Source organism: Pseudophryne corroboree, chromosome 2 (genome assembly GCF_028390025.1).
Source record: "Pseudophryne corroboree isolate aPseCor3 chromosome 2, aPseCor3.hap2, whole genome shotgun sequence".
In the NCBI taxonomy this organism is placed as follows: Eukaryota; Metazoa; Chordata; class Amphibia; order Anura; family Myobatrachidae; genus Pseudophryne; species Pseudophryne corroboree.
The window spans coordinates 233042344-233067152 of NC_086445.1; the positions used below are offsets into that span (position 1 = coordinate 233042344).

Genomic DNA, 24809 nt, shown 5'->3' on the forward strand with positions numbered 1-24809 from the left:
CTGACAGAGAGCACCCCTTTTTCAGGTACAGCTGACAGCACCCCTTTTTCAGATACAGATGACCTGACAGAGAGAGCACCCCTTTTTCAGACATAGCTGACAGAGAGAGCACCACTTTTTCAGATACAGCTGACAGAGAGAGCACCCCTTTCAAATACAGCAGACAGAGCACCCCTTTTTCAGATACAGGGCACCCCCACTCGCCGCATGCCATGCAGTACTGAGACAGACACGGGATGATGATGTCTTGCCTTGATGACATCCCCGAGGCGGGCAGGAAAGTCCGAGCTGGGTTCGGATCACAGCGCAAATCGCAGAGTTCTGGGTGAAGGAGGTGGGGGGAACCTGCTCATCTCTAATTTTTATATCCATTACTGTTTTCATTTTAACATTAGGTTCCTACAGGCTCCTGTGTGTCCTGGGAGTATTTTGGGTGTATAGCTAGCGTAGGTTCCTACAGGCTCCTGTGTGCCCTGGGAGTGTTTTGGGTGTATAGCTAGCGTTGTGACCTATTCTGATTAATCTATATGCTGAGGGGACGCCTGTGTCTAATAAGTTTATGCACCCAGCATTGGGTAGGTGTAAACCCTGATACTAGTGGTAACATCTGCAAGTAGCAAAATGTCTGCATTCCATATGGGGCTGCATACAGAGTAGGGAGGCCAAACCCGGGTCGTTTTTTCAATCCCGGGATTCGGGATTGAAAAATGCTCTATCCCGGGATTGCAGTAGGGATCAGTGAAGAAGGGTGTAGGGAGCAGCGCGTGAGGGTAGGTAGCGGTGCGGGAGGGTGTAGGTAGCGGCGTGGTAGGGAGGGAGGGTGTAGGTAGCGGTGCGGGAGGTGTAGGTAGCGGTGCGGGAAGATGTAGGTAGCAGTGCAGGAGGCTGTAGGTAGCGGTGCGGGAGGGTGTATGTAGCTGGGTGGGAGGATGTAGGTAGCGGTGCGGGAGGGTGTAGGTAGCGGTGCAGGAGGCTGTAGGTAGCGGTGCGGGAGGGTGTAGGTAGCGGTGCGGGAGGGTGTAGTTAGCGGGGAGGGATGGTAGCGGCACGGGAGGGATGCTGTTAGCACTGCACGGAGGGAGGGTGGATGTAAGTAATACCACTTACTATTAGGTGGGCGGCAGCCATGGACACACTGAACGTGGCGGCATTTCAAATGAAGCGCCGGCCGCCAGCCAACCAGAGCTGGCGGACCGGCAGCCAATCAGGGAAGCGGCCGCAGCAGTCGCTCCTGATTGGCTGCCGCTGCTGCGGCAGCTTTCCTGATTGGCTGCCGGTCCGCCAGCTCTGATTGGCTGGCGGCTGATGCCACATTTGAAGTGCCGCCGCGTTCAGCATTTGTATATAGCTGCCGGCCGCCTAATTGTAAGTAGTATTACTTACACACCCTCCCACCCGCACATGCACAGTGTAATCCCGTGAATCCCGGGATTGGATGCTCCAATCCCGGGAATCAAATCCCAGCATTTTTGGGCCCAAATCCCGGGATCCCGCCGATCCTGATCCCGGGATTGGCCTCCCTAATACAGAGCTTTATGTATCTCTATCCAGGGTCGGACTGGCCCATAGGGGTGCAGAGGAAACCCCCGTAAGGCCCCACTGCCTGAGGGCCTACCCACTCCTCTAGGGATCAGGTTTTAGACTGTGCACTTGAATTATTCATGATACATAAGTTATATTGTGTAGTGTACAGGACTATGGTATATTCACTACAGTGCATTGCTGTTATTAGTCTGCTACATTATCATGGGACTACTAGCAGTATTTACTATATTTATTTATAAAGATGCTCAAATCATGCAATCTCATAGTTAGCCAAGCCTCTGTAGTTTATGTCCACACCCCTAAGCATGGACCCCTTTTACTATATTTCCCCAGTGTTCTCTTTATGCTCAAGTCCAACACTGACTCTAGCTCCAGTAGTTCAACTGTCACTGGTGTTGCTGTCTCTGTTCCTTTACTGGTGATCTCTATGGCCTCTATGGCAACACTTACTGCCACAATTCTACAAATATGGGGAGCAAACATCCAGTCTCTTGGCCTGATTCAGAGATATACACATATACATACATGTGCATCTGTAAATTTGTAGAAAGTAGCTTTGTGAATATAAGCAAATGTCACTGCCGTCTGGATGTGTATTGAGATGCCCACCGGCTGCTTTGCTAATCCCATCAGCTACATACAAAAACAAAACATACACCGCAGATCAGTACATAATCAAAGTTGTGATTAGCCCTATAGACGCAGAGCTGGGCCGCAGGAGGCAACACACCATCCGGAGCAACTGTAACGCCCAACACAGGGCATTACTGCTAGATATGTGTGGATCAGTTTTCCTGAAACACTCAACAAACCTGAACTTAGGGGTTCCGTGCTTATTCAAGTCCCAGTTCAGAATGGTTCCGGTATGAAAGATAGATAGTGTCTAGTTAGACAGTCAATAGATAGACACCATATGTTAGACAGACATTAGGTCGACAGGTCAAAAGGTCGACAGGGTCAAAAGGTCGACATGGAAAAGGTCGACATGGAAAAGGTCGACAGGTCGACAGGTCAAAAGGTCGACATGGAAGATGTCGACAGGGTCAAAAGGTCGACAGGGTCAAAAGGTCGACATGAAAATGGTCGACATGAACAAGGTAGACACCATGTTTTTTGCATTTTTGTGCTTTGTGTGGAGTTTTGTCATCTGGCACCCCAATTGCAGAAAGGCATACCCTCGCGGGGCTCGCCTCGCTCGCCACGCTTCGGGCACGGTGGCTCGCTGCGCTCGCCACAAGGTTTATAACCAACTCTATGCCGACATGGATAGAGAAAGTATGAAATAATCCAAAAACATGTTAAATTAAAAAAACACATTTGTCTATCTTTTTTATGTCGACAATTATCATGCCGACCTTTTGACCATGTCGACCTTTTGACCTGTCGACCTTTTGACCTGTCGACCTCTTCCATGTCGACCTTTTGACCTGTCGACCTTTTGCCCTGTCGACCTTTTGACTTGTCGACCTTTTGACTTGTCGACCTTTTCCATGTCGACCTTTTGACCCTGTCGACCTAATGTCTGTCTAATATATGGTGTCTATCTATTGACTGTCTAACTAGACACTGTATATCTACTAGACGGATAGGGTTCAGAATCACTTAGGGGTTCTGAGTGGAACGGAGTCCTGGCTTGGATCTGTTGTTAGTGCGGAACTTGGATTTAAAAACGGAAGTTGGGTTTTGTGTTGCATGTAAATAGCTCCAAATGACATGACTTCAGCTGTTTTTATCGATTTTTTATTGTCGGTTTCTCCCCCCCCCCCCCCCCACTGTTTATAAGTTTTAAAACGGAACCAAAACACTTGAGGGTAATCCTCACTCACCGTTATCTCCCCCAAATGGCCCTGACTGTCAATCAATTTGTCAATAAATCATCACTGTGACCGCCATCACAAGACCAATGAGACACATGCGCAGTGCAACTTAGATGCATGTACAAACTGCCGAGAATTGCTCAACTAAGAAAAAAATCGGGTTTGCATATATGTCTGAATCCTGTCCTCTACTGTATGTCCCACAGCAAGCATAGTGATACTCAGCCAGGGCCGGCAACAGACATCTTGGGGCCTGGTACAGTGATATCTCTGGGCCCCACTCAGAGCAACTTAATTTGCTGCGCTATATAATAAACTGTTATTAACTAAATAGATATATTTTTATTTATATACAGTATACAGATATATTTATTTTATTTATTACCAGTTATTTATATAGTGCACACATATTCCGCAGCGCTGTACAGATATATAAATATGTATCTCTCTCCTTCCTCCCCCACACACACCACTGTCTGTCTCTCCCCAATAACTCCATGATGATTTCCCTGCTCACATCCCTGCCGAACACTAAGTGGCATATACTTTGGGCCCCTCTGATCCTTGGGACCCGGTACAGGTGTCCGCTTTAACCCCCGTCACCAGTCCTGCACTCAGCCATAAAGCAGAAAAAACATAGATAAAACACCTGGCGCCTATTAAAAAACAATCAGATAATATCTTTAAGAAAAACAGCAAGTTTAGTCCCTATTTTAAGGTAATTAGTGGTTAATCATTTGTTTTTATAGACAACAGTTCCAATGACTAAACATTAGGTGCACAGTAAAAATTTATTTTTAAAACGGCTACACATTTGTAATGAATCTTGTTTAAGCTTGAATACGGCAACATGATCTCAAAGTTACAAAAAGCTGGATTTTGTACTTTCATAAATTAAATAAGGAGTTATAGGCCCTACACACTGGCCGATATTCCTCAAAGATATGAACGATCATTTTGATGAATACATTTAGTGGAAGTAACCTCCTACGCCGATCGCTGACAAGGTTAACGGCTGCACTAAACACTCTTTCGGAGTACACACTGGAGGGGGGTCAACTTAGGTAAAATACATTTTTCAGGCCACCGACAGCATCTCCTGCACAACCCTGTCAATTTTTAAAAAATTCTGCACCACCAAATTAATTGTATGTGCAAAACATGGGACATGCTGGAATTTGCCCAGATGTAATGCACGCACAATATTGGTGGCGTTGTCAGATATCACAAATCCCCAGGAGAGTACAATTGGGGTAAGCCATTCTGCAATGATGTTCCTCAGTTTCCGTAAGAGTTTGTCAGCTGTGTGCCTCTTACGGAAAGCGGTGATACATAGCGTAGCCTGCCTAGGAACGAGTTGGCGTTTGTGAGATGCTGCTACTGGTGTTGCTGCTGTTGTTGCTACATCTACCCAGTTGGCTGTTACAGTCATATAGTACTTAGTCTGCCCTGTTCCACTTGTCCACATGTCCGTGGTTAGGTGGACACTGGATACAACCACATTTTGTAGGACACTGGTGACTCTTTTTCTGACATCTGTGTACATTCTCGGTATCGCCTGCATAGAGAAGTGGAACCTATATGGGATTTGATAGCGGGTACACAGTACCTCAAACAATTCTCTAAGTCCCACTGAACTAATGGCGGATACCGGACGCACGTCTAACACCAACATAGCTGTCAAAGCCTCAGAAATCCACTTTGCAAAAGGATGACTGCTGTCATATTTCATCTTCCTCACAAAGGACTGTTGGACAGTCAATTGCTTACTGGAAGTAGTACAAGTGGTCTTCCAACTTCCCCTCTGGGATAATGATCAACTCCCAGCAGCAACAACAGCAGCGGCAGAAACAGCAGGCGTACCACTCAAGGATCCTATGGAGGAATCCCGGTTAGGAGAGGACTCCTCAGTCTTGACAGTGACATGGCCTGCAGGACTACTGACGTTCCTGACTGAGGAGGAAGTTGACGTTGAGGGAGTTGGTGGTGTGGCTTGCAGGAGCTTGGGTACAGGAGGAAGAAGGGATTTAGGTGTCAGTGGACTGCTTATGCTCTTACCCAAAGTTTCACAACTTGACACTGACTTATGATGAATGCGCAGCAGGTGACATATAAGGGAGGATGTTCCTAGGTGATTAACATCCTTACCCCTACTTATTACAGATAAACAGAGGCAACAGATGGCTTGACCCCTATTGTCCGGATTTGTGGAGAAACAACTCCACACTGAAGAGGTGGCTTTTTTGGTAGTTTGCCCAGGCATCACAATGGGCTTCTTCATCCCATGGACATCAGGTGTCTCCCCCGGTGCCTGACTTAAACAAACCACATCACCATCAGAATCCTCATCGTCAACTTCCTCCTCAGCGCCAGCAACACCTATATCCTCATCCTGGTGTACTTCAACCAGTGGTTAAAGTGGGCCGGAACGGGGCGGAACTGCGTTCCGTCACCTCTAATTGCAGGCGGAACCAGTTCCGCCTCCGCCCGGCCACAGCATCATGTCCCTGTTCCATTGTAAAGGTGGCAGCGGCCGCCAGCCAATCATGGCTCGCGGACCGGCTGCAGCACCAATCAGAAGAAGGGAAGGTTTCTTTAAAATCTGCCGTGAGCCAATCACGGCTAGCAGACCGCCAGCCAATGAGAAGCTGCCAAGTGGCAGCTTCTCATTAGCTGGCGGTCCAGGAGCCGTGAATGGCGCACAGTCGGCGCCAGATTCAAAGTGCCCTCTCCCCCCCCCCCTCCGCCGCTGCTGCAGCCTCCGGAGTGTGAGCCGCGGACTGTAATGCCCGATCCCCCCCGCAGCCGGAGTTTACTGTGAGGCTGCGCGGCGGGAAGTAATGTCCGTGCCCACTCCACATCTCCCTGCCAGCGCAGCAACTTAAAGTCCACCCCACCCAGGCCCGGCGCTACCCGCTCAGTGCAGGTAGGCGCCAGGAAGGAGAGGCGCTCTAGATGTCCTGTATCCCTGCTGATGCGCCGCCTGTCCCCCCTGCTGGTAGTGTCTCCTGCCTAGGCGACCTAGCATTGTTCTACAGCACTCCAATGTTGCTGCTCCCCGGCACTACTTCCACCTTATCCTACTGACCGCCAAACTTATGGGGCTGCCCGACCCACCGGCACTTGTCCGGGATCCGCAGCCATGTGATCTCAGATGCGTGGCTGCTCCAGGAGATCCTCAGACGTGTGGCTGCTTCCCTCACTGGTGCCTAGCAACTGCTCGGTAAGCGCACCCACGTGGCCCTGCCTGCCCCAGTTGCCAGGACCTGACGCCTGACAGGAAAACCAGACAGGCCCTTGATCACAGTCCTATCCCGGGGACGCACATGGCCGCCCACAGCATGGAGAAAAGGCCCTGAAACCCCCGCAACCCGAGCAAAGGCCCCAGAAAACGTGTAACGGCCAAGGGAATACAAGACAGCCTGCTCCGACGAGCACCTGCGACGGATGACAGCCCCAGCCTGACCAGAGATACCTGCAGTCTGATCATTGGAGGACACCCCACCACCTGACAGGTAACATGTGGATAAGGCAAACATATGGGGTCTTTGCATTGATTAAAGAAAGAAAATAAAGAGGAAAGAGAAAAAAACAGGACAGGGTAGCTAAAGTACAGAAGAGAGATGGCAGTAGAGGAAAGGAGAATAATAAAGTAAAATAAAGAAAGAACATGACAGATAACAACACTGATATGCTCACTAATAAGACAGTACCCTGTCCAACATCCATATGAAAAGAGAGAGCCCCAGCTTATAAAAAAAATGATAAAAGTACAAAGAAACACCCCCTAATTTACTCAGAAACCAAATCAAAATCACTCCCCATAAAAACCTTAACCCATGTGTGTCCGGCTAAAGTGTGGGTATACATGGCCTAGAGGTTTATGACACTACTGTCATATATTGGGCGCGATGTTATTGAGTCCAAGTTTGCCAGTCGTGCGTGATGCCAGCCGAACTTAGACTTTTTTTTGAAGGAGCAGTCATTTACAAAGGCATGGTTTTGCCTTGTAAATGATTTCCCCTTTAAAAAACGTCCAAATTGGCCGGCATCCAGCACTTAATGTTTAGGGGTGCCTGGGGCACTGCATGAGTGCCATCATTTCAACCAGTGTTTTTTTTTGCCTCCGATAGGAGCATCGGACACCGTCATGAAGGAGAAGCAGCCAGCAGCTGGTCTGCCATGTCCGTGTTACATTTTTGTGAGTGCGGTCCTTGGTTATGATGTCACATTAACACCACACTGTCAGTCTGAGGAGCCAAGGGTGCTGCTCCAACCACCCAAAGTAAGTAGCAGTGACTCCTAAAGTACCCAGAGGGATTGTGCCAGTGCTGCACATCTGGTAATGATGTTTAAAAAAAAAAAAAAAAAAATCTATATTTTTTAATGTGTTTTTTTTTTTAATATTTGTTGAAAACGGGAGGGCAGAACTAATTGGGAGGAGAGCTATGAGTAGAGGGAAGAGTCAGGATTCTTAAACCGGTGCCCCTAAAAGTAAAGTCTAGATCCGCCACTGCCTGCTGCTGCCGACTGCTGCACCTGTCACACTGTGACAGGCAGCGGCGCCGACAGCTTTCAGCTTCCTCTCTCCATCCCTGACTGTATAGTGCAGAGCCAGAGTGTGCACTGTGCAGGCCAGGAAGGAAGACCCGAAAAGGGTGGCACTATCACAGGCGGAATTTTGTATAAGCGGCACTACCACAGGCGGAATTTTGTGTAAACGGCACTACTAAGGGGGCATTTTGTGTAAGCACCATTACTACAGGGTGGGATTTTGTGTAAGCAGCACTACTACAGAGGGGATTTTGTATTACAAAAAAGCACTACTACGTGCAGTGTTATGTGAATAAGATTGTGTTACTGTGGCGTAATTTGAAATGGGGGTAATATTGTGTGGCTGTGCCCCTTCCGTGTAAGACCAAACTCCTTTTTTCGGTGTGGGAGGGCGCAAATTTGTAGTTTGCAGGGGGGCGCTGAACACCCTAGCACCGGCCCTGACCCCACCCCTAGGCTTAGTGACCCGCGGCCTGTAATGCTCTCCCCACATCCACCGGAGCGCTGTCTGCACGTGATTGTGCATTACAGTCCGAGGCCCTAACCGTGGCACACCCCATGGCGTCTGGCAGGAGAGACAACTCGCCCTCCACATGAAGACCTCCAGGTAACTGCTGCTACATATCACAGCTCTGGGTGCCCAGTCTTTCTGCTGCTGCTGGTGATATTTTAATTCTCTCTCTCTCTCTCTCTCTCTCTCTCTCTCTCTCTCACTCTTTTTGTCTGTTTTTGCACTTTTTCAAAACTCTGAGTGCCTATATATATATACGTATATCTATCTGGAAAAACCCCTCATAAATCCTGCGTTTGCCCTTGGAGGGGGCTCTACTTGCCGTACTGTGTAAAATGGAGCTCTGTCTGCCGTACTGTGTAAAAGGGGGCTCTGTCTGCCGTACTGTGTAAAAGGGGGCTCTGTCTGCCGTACTGTGTAAAAGGGGGCTCTGTCTGCCGTACTGTGTAAAAGGGGGACTCCGCTATTGTGGACATTGTGTGTGTAAAGGGCACTAGTATGTGGGGCGGGAAATGTGAAGCATTATTTTGAATTGGTGGTACTTTATGTGGCCACGCCCCTTCCTTGTGAGGCCACACCCCTTTCTACGGTGTTGCGGGCGAGGTGAGTTCCCCCACCTCTCCAGGACCACTTTAAGCCCTGACTTCAACAGTGACATCTTCAATTTCAGTATCAGGAACTGGACTCTGGGTGTTCTTTCCAGCACTTGCTGGGGGTGTGCAAATGGTGGAAGGAGCCACCTCTTCCCGTCCAGTGTTGGGAAGGTCAGGCATGGCAACCGCCGACACACTTGGACTCTCCTTGGGGATTTGTGATACCATCTCAGAACGCACAGTTCTTTTCTGTGCCTCTTTCCAGCTTAACTCTTTTAATTTTTTTAGCGGGAGAATGAGGGCTTCCATCGTCATGTGAAGCTGAACCACTAGCCATGAACATAGGTCAGAGCCTCAGCCGTTCCTTGCCACTCCGTGTCGTAAATGGCATATTGGCAAGTTTACATTTCTCCTCAGACCATTTACATTTCTTTTTTTGGTTCTTTTTACTGAACTTTGGCTTTTTGGATTGTACATGCTCTCTACTATCACATTGGGCATTGGCCTTGACAGACGACGTTGATGGCATTTCATCGTCTATGTCATGGCTAGTGGCAGCAGCTTCAGCACTAGGAGGAAGTGGTTCTTAATCTTTCCCTATTTTATCCTCCAAATTGTTGTTCTCCATTATTTTTTGGGAGTTATATAAGACAATATGCGGCACAGGAATGACTGGAATGACTGATGGCCAGGACACTACCACTGGTCTGATGCAGCACAACACAGCAACACTGTAAGGGACTTGTTGTTGTTATTATTATATGGCAGCAGTGGACATATCGCAGCAGCATATACCACTGTGACTGCCTCATCACTGGAAGGACTGATGGACAGGACACTACCACTGGTCTGATGCAGCACAACACAACAACACTGTAAGGGACTTGTGGTTGTTGTTATTATTATTATAATACTGTAGCAGTGGACATATAGTAGCAGCGTATATCGTCACTGGAATGACTGATGGACAGGACACTACCACTGGTCTGATGCAGCACAGCACAACAACACTGTAAGGGACTTGTGGTTGTTGTTGTTGTTATTATTATTATTATAATACTGTAGCAGTGGACATATAGCAGCAGCGTATTTCGTCACTGGAATGACTGATGGACCGGACACTACCACTGGTCTGATGCAGCACAACACAACAACACTTTATACAGCTACACTGGATATATGGCAGCAGAGGACACCAACACTGTGACTGGCTGGACTGATGCAGCACAATACACTGACTACACTGGACTGGACAGCACAACACAGCACCACTTTATACAGCTATACTGGCTATATGGCAGCAGAGGACACCAACACTGTGACTGGCTGGACAGATGTAGCACAATACACTGACTACACTGGACTGGACAGCACAACACCACTTTATACAGCAACACTGCATATATGGCAGCAGAAGACATCAACACTGTGACTGGCTGGGCTAATGCAGCACAATACACTGACTACACTGGACTGGACAGCACAACACAACACCACTTTATACAGCTACACTGGATATATGGAAGCAGAGGACACCAACACTGTGATTGGCTGGACAGATGCAGCACAATACACTGACTACACTGGACTGGACAGCACAACACAACACCACTTTATACAGCTACACTGGATATATGGCAGCAGAGGACATCAACACTGTGACTGGCTGGACTAATGCAGCACAATACACTGACTACACTGGACTGGACAGCACAACACAGCACCACTTTATACAGCTACACTGGATATATGGTAGCAGATGACACCAACACTGTGACTGGCTGGACTGATGCAGCACAATACATTGACTACACTGGACAGCACAACACACCACAAGACTCGCCACCCCACTTTCCCGCTCCCAACAGACACTGAACACTGAGGACACGTCCTCTCAATACACTCTCCGAGACTGGAGTGAAAATTACCGTGACGCACGGCTCCTTATATGGAATCCAAATCCAGCGGGATGATGATGTTTTGCCGCGTTCTGGTTTCCGAATCAGGCGGGAAAACCCGAGCCTGGCTCGGAACCGAACTCGGAAGGCAAAGTCCGGTAGGGTTCAACTCGCTCATCTCTACTGAAAACCCACCTATACATCAAATCGTACCCCTCCGATGCATAACCTAGTCCTTAGGCTGCTCCTCCATCCCCCTGCCCCATGCCTTGAACATCTCTGCTTTGCTTACATGCTGCCATCAGGCTTCCTCCTGCTTGCTTCCACCTCGTGGCATCTGTCTGTCGTCCCCTCTCCACTAGATTGTTAGCTCTTCAGAGCAGGGCCCTCTTTCCTCTTGTTATCAAAGCACTATTCTCGACACATTTCACTCGCAGCTCTCTCCTACTCAGCAGCCATCTTTACCCACTTTTTCTCCTGCTGGTAAAGGTTCATCTCTATCTATGGCCACCAACCCTAAGTAGTACAGTGATTACTCCCTCGCTACTTACATCTGTACTACTTACAGCTGTATTATAAGGGTTATTCCGAGTTGATCGCTAGCTGCATTTGTTCGCTGTGCAGCAATCATGCAAAAAAACGGCAGTTCTGCGCATATGTGACGTACGGGTACAACAACCGATGTAGTTTTACACAGGGTCTAGCGATGCATTTCAGTCGCACTGGCTGCCGCAGAGTGATTGACATGAAATGGGTGTTTCTGGGTGGCAACTGACCATTTTAAGGGAGTGTTCGGAAAAACGCAGGCGTGGCTGTGTGAACGCAGGGCGTGTTTGTGATATCAAATCCGGAACAGAATGGTCTGAAGTGATCACAAGCGCTGAGTAGGTTTTGAGCTACTCTGAAACTGCACTAAATAAATTTGTAGCCGTTCTGTGATAGAATCGATCGCACTTCTGCTAAGCTAAAATACACTCCCAGTGGGTGGCGGCATAGCGTTTGCATGGCTGCTAAAAACTGCTAGCGAGCGATCAACTTGGAATGACCCCCTATGTTTTGAGAATTGTGGTGCTCTTTGTTACCTGTACACTATTTTTGTTATTTATTTACTGTAATGCAAAGTTTTGTCTCCCTGTACTGTCCTTTGTACGGCGCTGCAAAACACTTGTGGCACCCTATAAACAAAATATAATAATAATAATAATAAAAATAATAATAATAATAATAATATTTAGTCATGGTCATGGCCATGATTTTTGTATTGGTTATAAATACCACTTTCCCTCCTGAGCTTGTAATGCTGTACTTTGTCCACTCCCGACTTATTGGAAAGATCTTGCAGCCATATCTGGAGATGCAAATTCAAAGTATAATAAAGGCTCCATGGATGTTACCATGGGTCCCAGCTGGCTCTATGTGACTGATACGCATTTCCCCGCCTGTGTCTGGTGTCAGTGGCTTCCTCAGACTGTGTTCTATGCATAGAGCTAAAAGTCCAGCTTTCTACTAAAAAAACTTTTTATTTTACTGCTGCAAGGCTTGCTGGTCAGCTTATTGATTGGATGCAAATACACAGCTGTTCTCTGCACTAACCTCTGAATGGAACTTTCCTACGCTTGAGCAAAAAGTGCTTATGTTGTTGTCACTAAGAACCTCTCACTGCTTATTCCATTTCTGAAAGCATAAATACAGTCTTTTCTTTTGCACCTACTATTGCATATACTGCATAAACTCTAAATGGAAATGTTCTATGCTTGAGCTAGAGATCTTATGCTGCTACCACCAAAATCTTCTTGCTGCTTATTTCATTTATGAAAGTAAAAAAATCCAGCTTTTTACATCTATCATTGCATATTGGCCCTCATTCCGAGTTGTTCGCTCGCTAGCTGCTTTTAGCAGCATTGCAAACGCTAGGCCACCACCCTCTGGGAGTGTATCTTAGCTTAGCAGAATAGATTAGCAGAAACTGCTACTAAATATTTTCTTGCAGTTTCTGAGTAGCTCCAGACCTACTCCTAGATTGCGATCAGCTCAGTCCGTTTAGTTCCTGGTTTGACGTCACAAACGCCCTGCGTTCGGCCAGCCACTCCCCCGTTTCTCCAGATACTCCCGCGTTTTTCCCTGACATGCCTGCGTTTCTTAGCACACTCCCGGAAAAAGCTCAGTTACCACCCAGAAATGCCCCTTTCCTGTCAATCATTCACCGATCAGCAGTGCGACTGAAAAGCGCCGCACGAACACCAGCAAGTCTACTAAGTTTTGTGTAAAATAACTTAGCGCATGCGCTCTGCGTACCATGCGCATGCGCATTTAGCAACAAATCGCAGCATAGCGAAAAACGGCAACGAGCGAACAACTCGGAATGACCCCCATACTTTGCTATTTTATGAAAAATGCAAGGGGTCTTTTACTCTGGATAGATGAATGCCTGTCAGAATAGATATAGCAGTTTAAGCAAATCTTCTTGCCATATTACAGCAGTGTTTTAAATGAGATTCATTACAAATGTGTAGCCGTTTATAGAGAAAATACATTTTTTATTGTGCACTTAAGGGTACATTTACTAAGCAGTGATAAGAGCGGAGAAGTGAGCCAGTGGAGATATTTTCCCATCAACCAATCAGCAGCTCTGTATCATTTTATAGTAAGCAAATTATAGATGTTACTTCAGTGCTGATTGGTTGATGGGGCAATTTCTCCAATGGCTCACTTCTCCGCTCTTATCACTGCTTAGTAAATGTACTCCTTAATGTCTAGTCATTGGAATGTTCTATAACAACAAATGGTTAACCATTAATTACCTTAAAATAGAAACTAAACTTTCTGTTTTTCTTAAAGATATTTTATTATTGTTGTTTTTATGTGATATAACAAATTATGGCCCTCATTCCGAGTTGTTCGCTCGCAAGGCGATTTTAGCAGTATTGCACACGCTAAGCCGCCGCCTACTGGGAGTGAATCTTAGCTTCTTAAAATTGCGAACGATGTATTCGCAATATTGCGATTACACACCTCGTAGCAGTTTCAGAGTAGCTTCAGACTTACTCGGCATCTGCGATCAGTTCAGTGCTTGTCGTTCCTGGTTTGACGTCACAAACACACCCAGCGTTCGCCCAGACACTCCTCCGTTTCTCCAGCCACTCCCGCGTTTTTTCCGGAAACGGTAGCGCCCATAAAACGCCGTGTTTCCGCCCAGTAACACCCATTTCCTGTCAATCACACTACGATCGCCGGAGCGAAGAAAAAGCCGTGAGTAAAAATCCTATCTAATAAATTTACTTGGCGCAGTCGCAGTGCGGACATTGCGCATGCGCACTAAGCGGAAAATCGCTGCGATGCGATGAAATTTACCGAGCGAACAACTCGGAATGAGGGCCTATATATTTCTATATATACTAGCTGGAATACCTGGCATTGCCCTGGATTTTAAGAATGTCTGTTTACCAAAATAAATGTAAATATTAAACACACAGTATAAATAACATTGTAGATAGCTGAATACCTGTGCTTTGCTACGGAATGAGGATGGTAAATTAGAATGATAGTTGTTCGTTAATTTACGTTGGTTGGAGATCTAGTATATAGGCATATTTTGCTTCCCTGACGCACTTTGTGTAGTGGCCGGACCCCTTTTTGCTCCCCAAGAGACCCTGCTCTTCCCACTATACAACTCTCAGTATGTGGCTTCCTGCTGCCTCCGTTCTCCTCCTCACATCATATCAGTGTTCCTGTGAAATTATCGATTTACAGTTTCTATATAGTAACAAAGTAACATAGTATCTAAGGTTGAAAAAAGACAATTGTCCATCGGGTTCAACCTATTTGTGGTCTCCTATGCACGATTATTTTGTATAAAATTTTGACTGAAGTTGCTGACTGCCGTTCCGATTAACCCCTCTTTTTTATAATAACCATAGTGCGTGACTATGCCCCGTAACCCTGGATATCCTTATCCATTAGGAATTTATCTAACCCATTCTTAAAGGTGTTGACTGAGTTGTCCATTACAACTCCCTCAGGCAGGGAATTCCAAACACGTATCGTCCTTACCGTAAAAAAGCCTTTACGCCGTATTGTGTGGAATCTCCTCTCCTCTAACCTGAGCGAGTGTCCACAAGTTCTCTGTGTTGATCTAACCAAAAACAGGTCCTGCGCAAGATCTGTATATTGTCCCCTTATATATTTGTAAATGTTGATCATGTCCCCTATTAATCTCCTCTTTTCCAGTGTAAACATGCCTAGTCTTGCAAGCCTTTCCTCGTATTCCAGCGTCTCCATACCCTTAATTAGTTTGGTCGCCCGCCTTTGAACCTTTTCTAGCTCCAGGATATCCTTTTTGTAGTAAGGTGCCCAGAATTGTACACAGTATTCAAGGTGTGGCCTCACAAGTGATTTATATAGCGGGAGTATAATACTCTCGTCCCTAGCATCAATTCCCTGTTTTATGCATGCTAATATCTTTTTAGCCTTCTTTGCTGCAGTCCTACTTTGGGTACTATTGCTTAGTTTGCTATCTATAAGGACACCTAAGTCCTTTTCCAGTACAGAATCCCCTAATTTTACCCCATTTAGTAGGTAGGTGTTATTTTTGTTCTTGTTACCACAGTGCATTACCTTACACTTGTCTGTATTGAAGCGCATTCTCCATTTCGCTGCCCAAGCTTCTAATTTAACTAAGTCATTCTGAAGTGACTCAGCATCCCCCTCCGCATTTTTAACTTTTCATCTGCAAAAATTGACACCATGCTCTCTAGACCTTCTGTTAGGTCGTTAATGAAAATATTATATAGCGTAGCACATTATGTATCTCCTGATATACTCTGTGCTGCTGGGGGACCGTGCAACTTCCACTACATAACTGTCAGTGTGTGGGTTCATGCTACCTGCATTCCCCTCCTCACATCATGTCACTGGCCCTGTCACATGCAGCCCTGTCATCACTTACATATCATGCATGTCCTCATATAGTCTGTGCTCCTGGCCCACCCCTATGCGTGCTAGTGGTGTGTTACACCCACAGTGTTTGTTCCCAGAGTGTAAGTCATATGTGTAGCAAGTAGAGATGAGCGCCGGAAATTTTTCGGGTTTTGTGTTTTGGTTTTGGGTTCGGTTCCGCGGCCGTGTTTTGGGTTCGACCGCGTTTTGGCAAAACCTCACCGAATTTTTTTTGTCGGATTCGGGTGTGTTTTGGATTCGGGTGTTTTTTTCAAAAAACCCTAAAAAACAGCTTAAATCATAGAATTTGGGGGTAATTTTGATCCCAAAGTATTATTAACCTCAAAAAACATAATTTACACTCATTTTCAGCCTATTCTGAACACATCACACCTCACAATATTATTTTTAGTCCTAAAATTTGCACCGAGGTCGCTGTGTGAGTAAGATAAGCGACCCTAGTGGCCGACACAAACACCGGGCCCATCTAGGAGTGGCACTGCAGTGTCACGCAGGATGTCCCTTCCAAAAAACCCTCCCCAAACAGCACATGACGCAAAGAAAAAAAGAGGCGCAATGAGGTAGCTGTGTGAGTAAGATTAGCGACCCTAGTGGCCGACACAAACACCGGGCCCATCTAGGAGTGGCACTGCAGTGTCACGCAGGATGTCCCTTCCAAAAAACCCTCCCCAAACAGCACATGACGCAAAGAAAAAAAGAGGCGCAATGAGGTAGCTGACTGTGTGAGAAAGATAAGCGACCCTAGTGGCCGACACAAACACCGGGCCCATCTAGGAGTGGCACTGCAGTGTCACGCAGGATGTCCCTTCCAAAAAACCCTCCCCAAACAGCACATGACGCAAAGAAAAAAAGAGGCGCAATGAGGTAGCTGACTGTGTGAGAAAGATAAGCGACCCTAGTGGCCGACACAAACACCGGGCCCATCTAGGAGTGGCACTGCAGTGTCACGCAGGATGTCCCTTCCAAAAAACCCTCCCCAAACAGCACATGACGCAAAGAAAAAAAGAGGCGCAATGAGGTAGCTGACTGTGTGAGAAAGATAAGCGACCCTAGTGGCCGACACAAACACCGGGCCCATCTAGGAGTGGCACTGCAGTGTCACGCAGGATGTCCCTTCCAAAAAACCCTCCCCAATCAGCACATGATGCAAAGAAAAAGAAAAGAAAAAAGAGGTGCAAGATGGAATTATCCTTGGGCCCTCCCACCCACCCTTATGTTGTATAAACAAAACAGGACATGCACACTTTAACCAACCCATCATTTCAGTGACAGGGTCTGCCACACGACTGTGACTGATATGACGGGTTGGTTTGGACCCCCCCCAAAAAAGAAGCAATTAATCTCTCCTTGCACAAACTGGCTCTACAGAGGCAAGATGTCCACCTCATCTTCACCCTCCGATATATCACCGTGTACATCCCCCTCCTCACAGATTATCAATTCGTCCCCACTGGAATCCACCATCTCAGCTCCCTGTGTACTTTGTGGAGGCAATTGCTGCTGGTCAATGTCTCCGCGGAGGAATTGATTATAATTCATTTTAATGAACATCATCTTCTCCACATTTTCTGGATGTAACCTCGTACGCCGATTGCTGACAAGGTGAGCGGCGGCACTAAACACTCTTTCGGAGTACACACTTGTGGGAGGGCAACTTAGGTAGAATAAAGCCAGTTTGTGCAAGGGCCTCCAAATTGCCTCTTTTTCCTGCCAGTATAAGTACGGACTGTGTGACGTGCCTACTTGGATGCGGTCACTCATATAATCCTCCACCATTCTATCAATGTTGAGAGAATCATATGCAGTGACAGTAGACGACATGTCCGTAATCGTTGTCAGGTCCTTCAGTCCGGACCAGATGTCAGCATCAGCAGTCGCTCCAGACTGCCCTGCATCACCGCCAGCGGGTGGGCTCGGAATTCTGAGCCTTTTCCTCGCACCCCCAGTTGCGGGAGAATGTGAAGGAGGAGATGTTGACAGGTCGCGTTCCGCTTGACTTGACAATTTTGTCACCAGCAGGTCTTTCAACCCCAGCAGACCTGTGTCTGCCGGAAAGAGAGATCCAAGGTAGGCTTTAAATCTAGGATCGAGCACGGTGGCCAAAATGTAGTGCTCTGATTTCAACAGATTGACCACCCGTGAATCCTTGTTAAGCGAATTAAGGGCTGCATCCACAAGTCCCACATGCCTAGCGGAATCGCTCCGTGTTAGCTCCTTCTTCAATGCCTCCAGCTTCTTCTGCAAAAGCCTGATGAGGGGAATGACCTGACTCAGGCTGGCAGTGTCTGAACTGACTTCACGTGTGGCAAGTTCAAAGGGCATCAGAACCTTGCACAACGTTGAAATCATTCTCCACTGCACTTGAGACAGGTGCATTCCATCTCCTATATCGTGCTCAATTGTATAGGCTTGAATGGCCTTTTGCTGCTCCTCCAACCTCTGAAGCATATAGAGGGTTGAATTCCACCTCGTTACCACTTCTTGCTTCAGATGATGGCAGGGCAGGTTCAGTAGTTTTTGGTGGTGCTCCAGTCTTCTGTACGTGGTGCCTGTACGCCGAAAGTGTCCCGCAATTTTTCTGGCCACCGACAGCATCTCTTGCACGCCCCTGTCGTTTTTTAAAAAATTCTGCACCACCAAATTCAAGGTATGTGCAAAACATGGGACGTGCTGGAATTTGCCCATATTTAATGCACACACAATATTGCTGGCGTTGTCCGATGCCACAAATCCACAGGAGAGTCCAATTGGGGTAAGCCATTCCGCGATGATCTTCCTCAGTTGCCGTAAGAGGTTTTCAGCTGTGTGCGTATTCTGGAAAGCGGTGATACAAAGCGTAGCCTGCCTAGGAAAGAGTTGGCGTTTGCGAGATGCTGCTACTGGTGCCGCCGCTGCTGTTCTTGCGGCGGGAGTCCATACATCTACCCAGTGGGCTGTCACAGTCATATAGTCCTGACCCTGCCCTGCTCCACTTGTCCACATGTCCGTGGTTAAGTGGACATTGGGTACAACTGCATTTTTTAGGACACTGGTGAGTCTTTTTCTGACGTCCGTGTACATTCTCGGTATCGCCTGCCTAGAGAAGTGGAACCTAGATGGTATTTGGTAACGGGGGCACACTGCCTCAATAAATTGTCTAGTTCCCTGTGAACTAACGGCGGATACCGGACGCACGTCTAACACCAACATAGTTGTCAAGGACTCAGTTATCCGCTTTGCAGTAGGATGACTGCTGTGATATTTCATCTTCCTCGCAAAGGACTGTTGAACAGTCAATTGCTTACTGGAAGTAGTACAAGTGGGCTTACGACTTCCCCTCTGGGATGACCATCGACTCCCAGCGGCAACAACAGCAGCGCCAGCAGCAGTAGGCGTTACACGCAAGGATGCATCGGAGGAATCCCAGGCAGGAGAGGACTCGTCAGACTTGCCAGTGACATGGCCTGCAGGACTATTGGCATTCCTGGGGAAGGAGGAAATTGACACTGAGGGAGTTGGTGGGGTGGTTTGCGTGAGCTTGGTTACAAGAGGAAGGGATTTACTGGTCAGTGGACTGCTTCCGCTGTCACCCAAAGTTTTTGAACTTGTCACTGACTTATTATGAATGCGCTGCAGGTGACGTATAAGGGAGGATGTTCCGAGGTGGTTAACGTCCTTACCCCTACTTATTACAGCTTGACAAAGGGAACACACGGCTTGACACCTGTTGTCCGCATTTCTGGTGAAATACCTCCACACCGAAGAGCTGATTTTTTTGGTATTTTCACCTGGCATGTCAACGGCCATATTCCTCCCACGGACAACAGGTGTCTCCCCGGGTGCCTGACTTAAACAAACCACCTCACCATCAGAATCCTCCTGGTCAATTTCCTCCCCAGCGCCAGCAACACCCATATCCTCCTCATCCTGGTGTACTTCAACACTGACATCTTCAATCTGACTATCAGGAACTGGACTGCGGGTGCTCCTTCCAGCACTTGCAGGGGGCATGCAAATAGTGGAAGGCGCATGCTCTTCACGTCCAGTGTTGGGAAGGTCAGGCATCGCAAACGACACAATTGGACTCTCCTTGTGGATTTGGGATTTCAAAGAACGCACAGTTCTTTGCGGTGCTTTTGCCAGCTTGAGTCTTTTCAGTTTTCTAGCGAGAGGCTGAGTGCTTCCATCCTCATGTGAAGCTGAACCACTAGCCATGAACATAGGCCAGGGCCTCAGCCGTTCCTTGCCACTCCGTGTGGTAAATGGCATAGTGGCAAGTTTACGCTTCTCCTCCGACAATTTTATTTTAGGTTTTGGAGTCCTTTTTTTTCTGATATTTGGTGTTTTGGATTTGACATGCTCTGTACTATGACATTGGGCATCGGCCTTGGCAGACGACGTTGCTGGCATTTCATCGTCTCAGCCATGACTAGTGGCAGCAGCTTCAGCACGAGGTGGAAGTGGATCTTGATCTTTCCCTAATTTTGGAACCTCAACTTTTTTGTTCTCCATATTTTATAGGCAGAACTAAAAGGCACCTCAGGTAAACAATGGAGATGGATGGATTGGATACTAGTATACAATTATGGACGGACTGCCACGGTTAGGTGGTATAAAAAAACCACGGTTAGGTGGTATATATTATAATAATAATACAATTATGGATGGACGGACTGCCTGCCGACTGCCGACACAGAGGTAGCCACAGCCGTGAACTACCGCACTGTACACTGGTTGATAAAGAGATAGTAGTATACTCGTAACAACTAGTATGACACTATGACGACGGTATAAAGAATGAAAAAAAAACCACGGTTAGGTGGTATATATTATAATAATAATACAATTATGGATGGACGGACTGCCTGCCGACTGCCGACACAGAGGTAGCCACAGCCGTGAACTACCGCACTGTACACTGGTTGATAAAGAGATAGTAGTATACTCGTAACAACTAGTATGACACTATGACGACGGTATAAAGAATGAAAAAAAAACCACGGTTAGGTGGTATATATTATAATAATAATACAATTATGGATGGACGGACTGCCTGCCGACTGCCGACACAGAGGTAGCCACAGCCGTGAACTACCGCACTGTACACTGGTTGATAAAGAGATAGTAGTATACTCGTAACAACTAGTATGACACTATGACGACGGTATAAAGAATGAAAAAAAAACCACGGTTAGGTGGTATATATTATAATAATAATACAATTATGGATGGACGGACTGCCTGCCGACTGCCGACACAGAGGTAGCCACAGCCGTGAACTACCGCACTGTACACTGGTTGATAAAGAGATAGTAGTATACTCGTAACAACTAGTATGACACTATGACGACGGTATAAAGAAAGAAAAAAAAATACCACAGTTAGGTGGTATATATTATAATAATAATACAATTATGGATGGACGGACTGCCTGCCGACTGCCGACACAGAGGTAGCCACAGCCGTGAACTACCGCACTGTACACTGGTTGATAAAGAGATAGTAGTATACTCGTAACAACTAGTATGACACTATGACGACGGTATAAAGAATGAAAAAAAAACCACGGTTAGGTGGTATATATTATAATAATAATACAATTATGGATGGACGGACTGCCTGCCGACTGCCGACACAGAGGTAGCCACAGCCGTGAACTACCGCACTGTACACTGGTTGATAAAGAGATAGTAGTATACTCGTAACAACTAGTATGACACTATGACGACGGTATAAAGAATGAAAAAAAAACCACGGTTAGGTGGTATATATTATAATAATAATACAATTATGGATGGACGGACTGCCTGCCGACTGCCGACACAGAGGTAGCCACAGCCGTGAACTACCGCACTGTACACTGGTTGATAAAGAGATAGTAGTATACTCGTAACAACTAGTATGACACTATGACGACGGTATAAAGAATGAAAAAAAAACCACGGTTAGGTGGTATATATTATAATAATAATACAATTATGGATGGACGGACTGCCTGCCGACTGCCGACACAGAGGTAGCCACAGCCGTGAACTACCGCACTGTACACTGGTTGATAAAGAGATAGTAGTATACTCGTAACAACTAGTATGACACTATGACGGTATAAAGAATGAAAAAAAAACCACGGTTAGGTGGTATATATTATAATAATAATACAATTATGGATGGACGGACTGCCTGCCGACTGCCGACACAGAGGTAGCCACAGCCGTGAACTACCGCACTGTACACTGGTTGATAAAGAGATAGTAGTATACTCGTAACAACTAGTATGACACTATGACGACGGTATAAAGAAAGAAAAAAAAATACCACGGTTAGGTGGTATATATTGTAATACAATTATGGATGGACGGACTGCCTGCCGAGTTCCGACTGCCGACACAGAGGTAGCCACAGCCGTGAACTACCGCACTGTACTGTGTCTGCTGCTAATATAGACTGGTTGATAAAGAGATAGTATACAATACATACAACAATATACTACTATACTGGTGGTCAGGCACTGGTCACCACTAGTCACACTGGCAGTGGCACTCCTGCAGCAAAAGTGTGCACTGTTTAATTTTAAATTAATATAATATTATGTACTCCTGGGGGCTCCTGCTATAACAACCTGCAGTGCTCCCCAGTCTCCCCCACAATTATTATAAGCTTTGCCTTTTATACATTGATGTGCAGCACACTGGGCTGAGCTGAGTGCACACAGACTGAGTCACACTGTGTGACTGGCTGCTGCTGTGTATCGTTTTTTTTCAGGCAGAGAACGGATATAGCAGAGAACGGATATATTATATTAAAATAAATAAAAGTTAACTAACAACAACTGCACTGGTCACTGTGGTAAACTCTGTCTGACTCTGCACAATCTCTCTCTCTCTTCTAATCTAATTTCTAATGGAGAGGACGCCAGCCACGTCCTCTCCCTATCAATCTCAATGCACGTGTGAAAATGGCGGCGACGCGCGGCTCCTTATATAGAATCCGAGTCTCGCGAGAATCCGACAGCGTCATGATGACGTTCGGGCGCGCTCGGGTTAACCGAGCAAGGCGGGAGGATCCGAGTCTGCTCGGACCCGTGAAAAAAACATGAAGTTCGTGCGGGTTCGGTTTCAGAGAAACCGAACCCGCTCATCTCTAGTAGCAAGTTTGGTGTAAATTGCTCCAGGCATTTCAGAGTTATGCTGTCTGCTGAAAAACTCTGTGCTGCTGCCTCACCCCTAGGGGTGGTAGTGGTGTCTTACCCACACAGTGTTTGTTCCCAGCTTGTAATTCATATGTTTAGCAAGATTGTTGTAAATTGGTTCAGACATGCGGAAGTTATGCTGTCTTCTGAAATACTCTGTGCTACTGTCCAACCCCTAGGGGTGCTAGGGATGTCTAACCCCCACAGAGTTTGTTCCCAGAGTGTAAGTCAGATGTGTACCAAGTTTGGTGTAAATTGCTCCAGGCCATCCACAGTTATGCTGCCTGCTGACATACTCTGTGCTGCTGTCCCACCCCTAGTGGTGCTAGGGGTGTCTAACCCCCACAGTGTTTGTTTCCAGAGTGTAAGTCATATGTGTACCAAGTTTGTTGTAAATTGCTGCAGGCATTCCGGAGTTATGCTGTCTTCTGAAATACTCAGTGCTGCTGCCTCACCCCTAGGGGTGCTAGGGGTATCTTCCCCCCAGGGCCGGTGCTAGGGTGTTCGGCGCCCCCCTGCAAACTATAAATTTGCGCCCTCCCATATTCCTTTGGCGCGCGCCGGGAAAAGGGGTGTAGTCTCACAAGTAAGGGGCATAGCCACACAATAGTACCCCCATTCAAAATTACGCCACAATATAGCACAATCTTATTCATCTTATACGTAATGCCCCACCCGTAGTAGTAGCGTCCTTATATGTAATGCCCCCCAGTAGTAGTAGCGTCCTTATACATAGTGCACCCCCAGTAGTAGTAGCATCCTTATGCATAATGCCCCCCCAGTAATAGTAGCATCCTTTTTTTTTTTTTTATAAATCTGTTTATTTTGATTTTCATAGAGTATAAGGTCAAACAGGAACAAATCGGTAGCATTTGATGAAGTAAACAATTATATCATGTAGGTAGGTACATCAAACTGTATCGAAAAGAAAACATACAATCTTATCTGAGCATGGGAATAAAAGTAGTGAAAAAGGCATATGTTCCCGTGTTTCAGGTATGCACTATTTGTACCATAAACCCTCAGGAAGATGTTCCTTAAAGCTAACCATTAAAACATCATTCAAAAATCAATTTGTTTTCACATGAAGATGAGAAAAAAGTACAGAGAGAGAAGAAAGAAGATGGGGTAGGGAAATACATTAGGGTAAATGGGGAAGGAGGGAAAGATGCTCCTGACAATTGAATCGAGGAAAAATAGCAGTGAATATATCAATCTCCTGGCAGGGTCTGGAGGAGGTCAACCCTAGGACTGAGTAGCCTAAACGGCATGGATGGTTATGAGGTAGATTCTTCTAATAGTTTCCTATGGAGAAACCATTCAGTTTGTTCAAAGACTTTAAATATCTGGGCTTGTGTGGACTGATCTCGTGACTCTATATAAAGACCCCACTTTTTGTAAAAAGTTTTAACCCCCACCTCTATATTGGCTTGGACCGATTTCCTATCATAGTATAGTATCTGTAGAAGTTTACCATGAACTTCCCCGAGTGTAGGGGGAGAGGGTGACAACCAGTGTGATAAAATAATTTTCTTTGAGACTGTTACCAAAATTGTGAGAAATGGTATAGTTCGCCGTTTCTCAGGTCCTAAATGCCATTCGGAGAAGTTTGCACACAAACAAGATAGGGGTGTTGCTGTTACATGTATATTCAAAAGCTTATTAATGTAAGCCAGAAGTTTGTTCCAGAAACGTTTAATCCGACCACATTCCCAGAACATATGATAGAAGGAAGCCGTACGTATATGGCATTTGGGACATTCCCCA

The 24809-nt window shown here is 46.4% G+C and overlaps 1 protein-coding gene across 1 annotated transcript in view; it reads left to right on the forward strand.

The window, feature by feature from the left end:
* The first annotated feature begins 3082 nt into the window (after nt 1-3082).
* Nucleotides 3083-24809, forward strand: part of LOC135011356 (retinol dehydrogenase 7-like) — an 80258-nt gene continuing 58531 nt past the window's right edge. The window contains exons 1-2 of the mRNA XM_063952451.1: nt 3083-6877; nt 7496-7647. The gene's annotated coding sequence lies outside the window, so the exon portion shown is untranslated. The remainder of the gene's footprint in view (nt 6878-7495; nt 7648-24809) is intronic.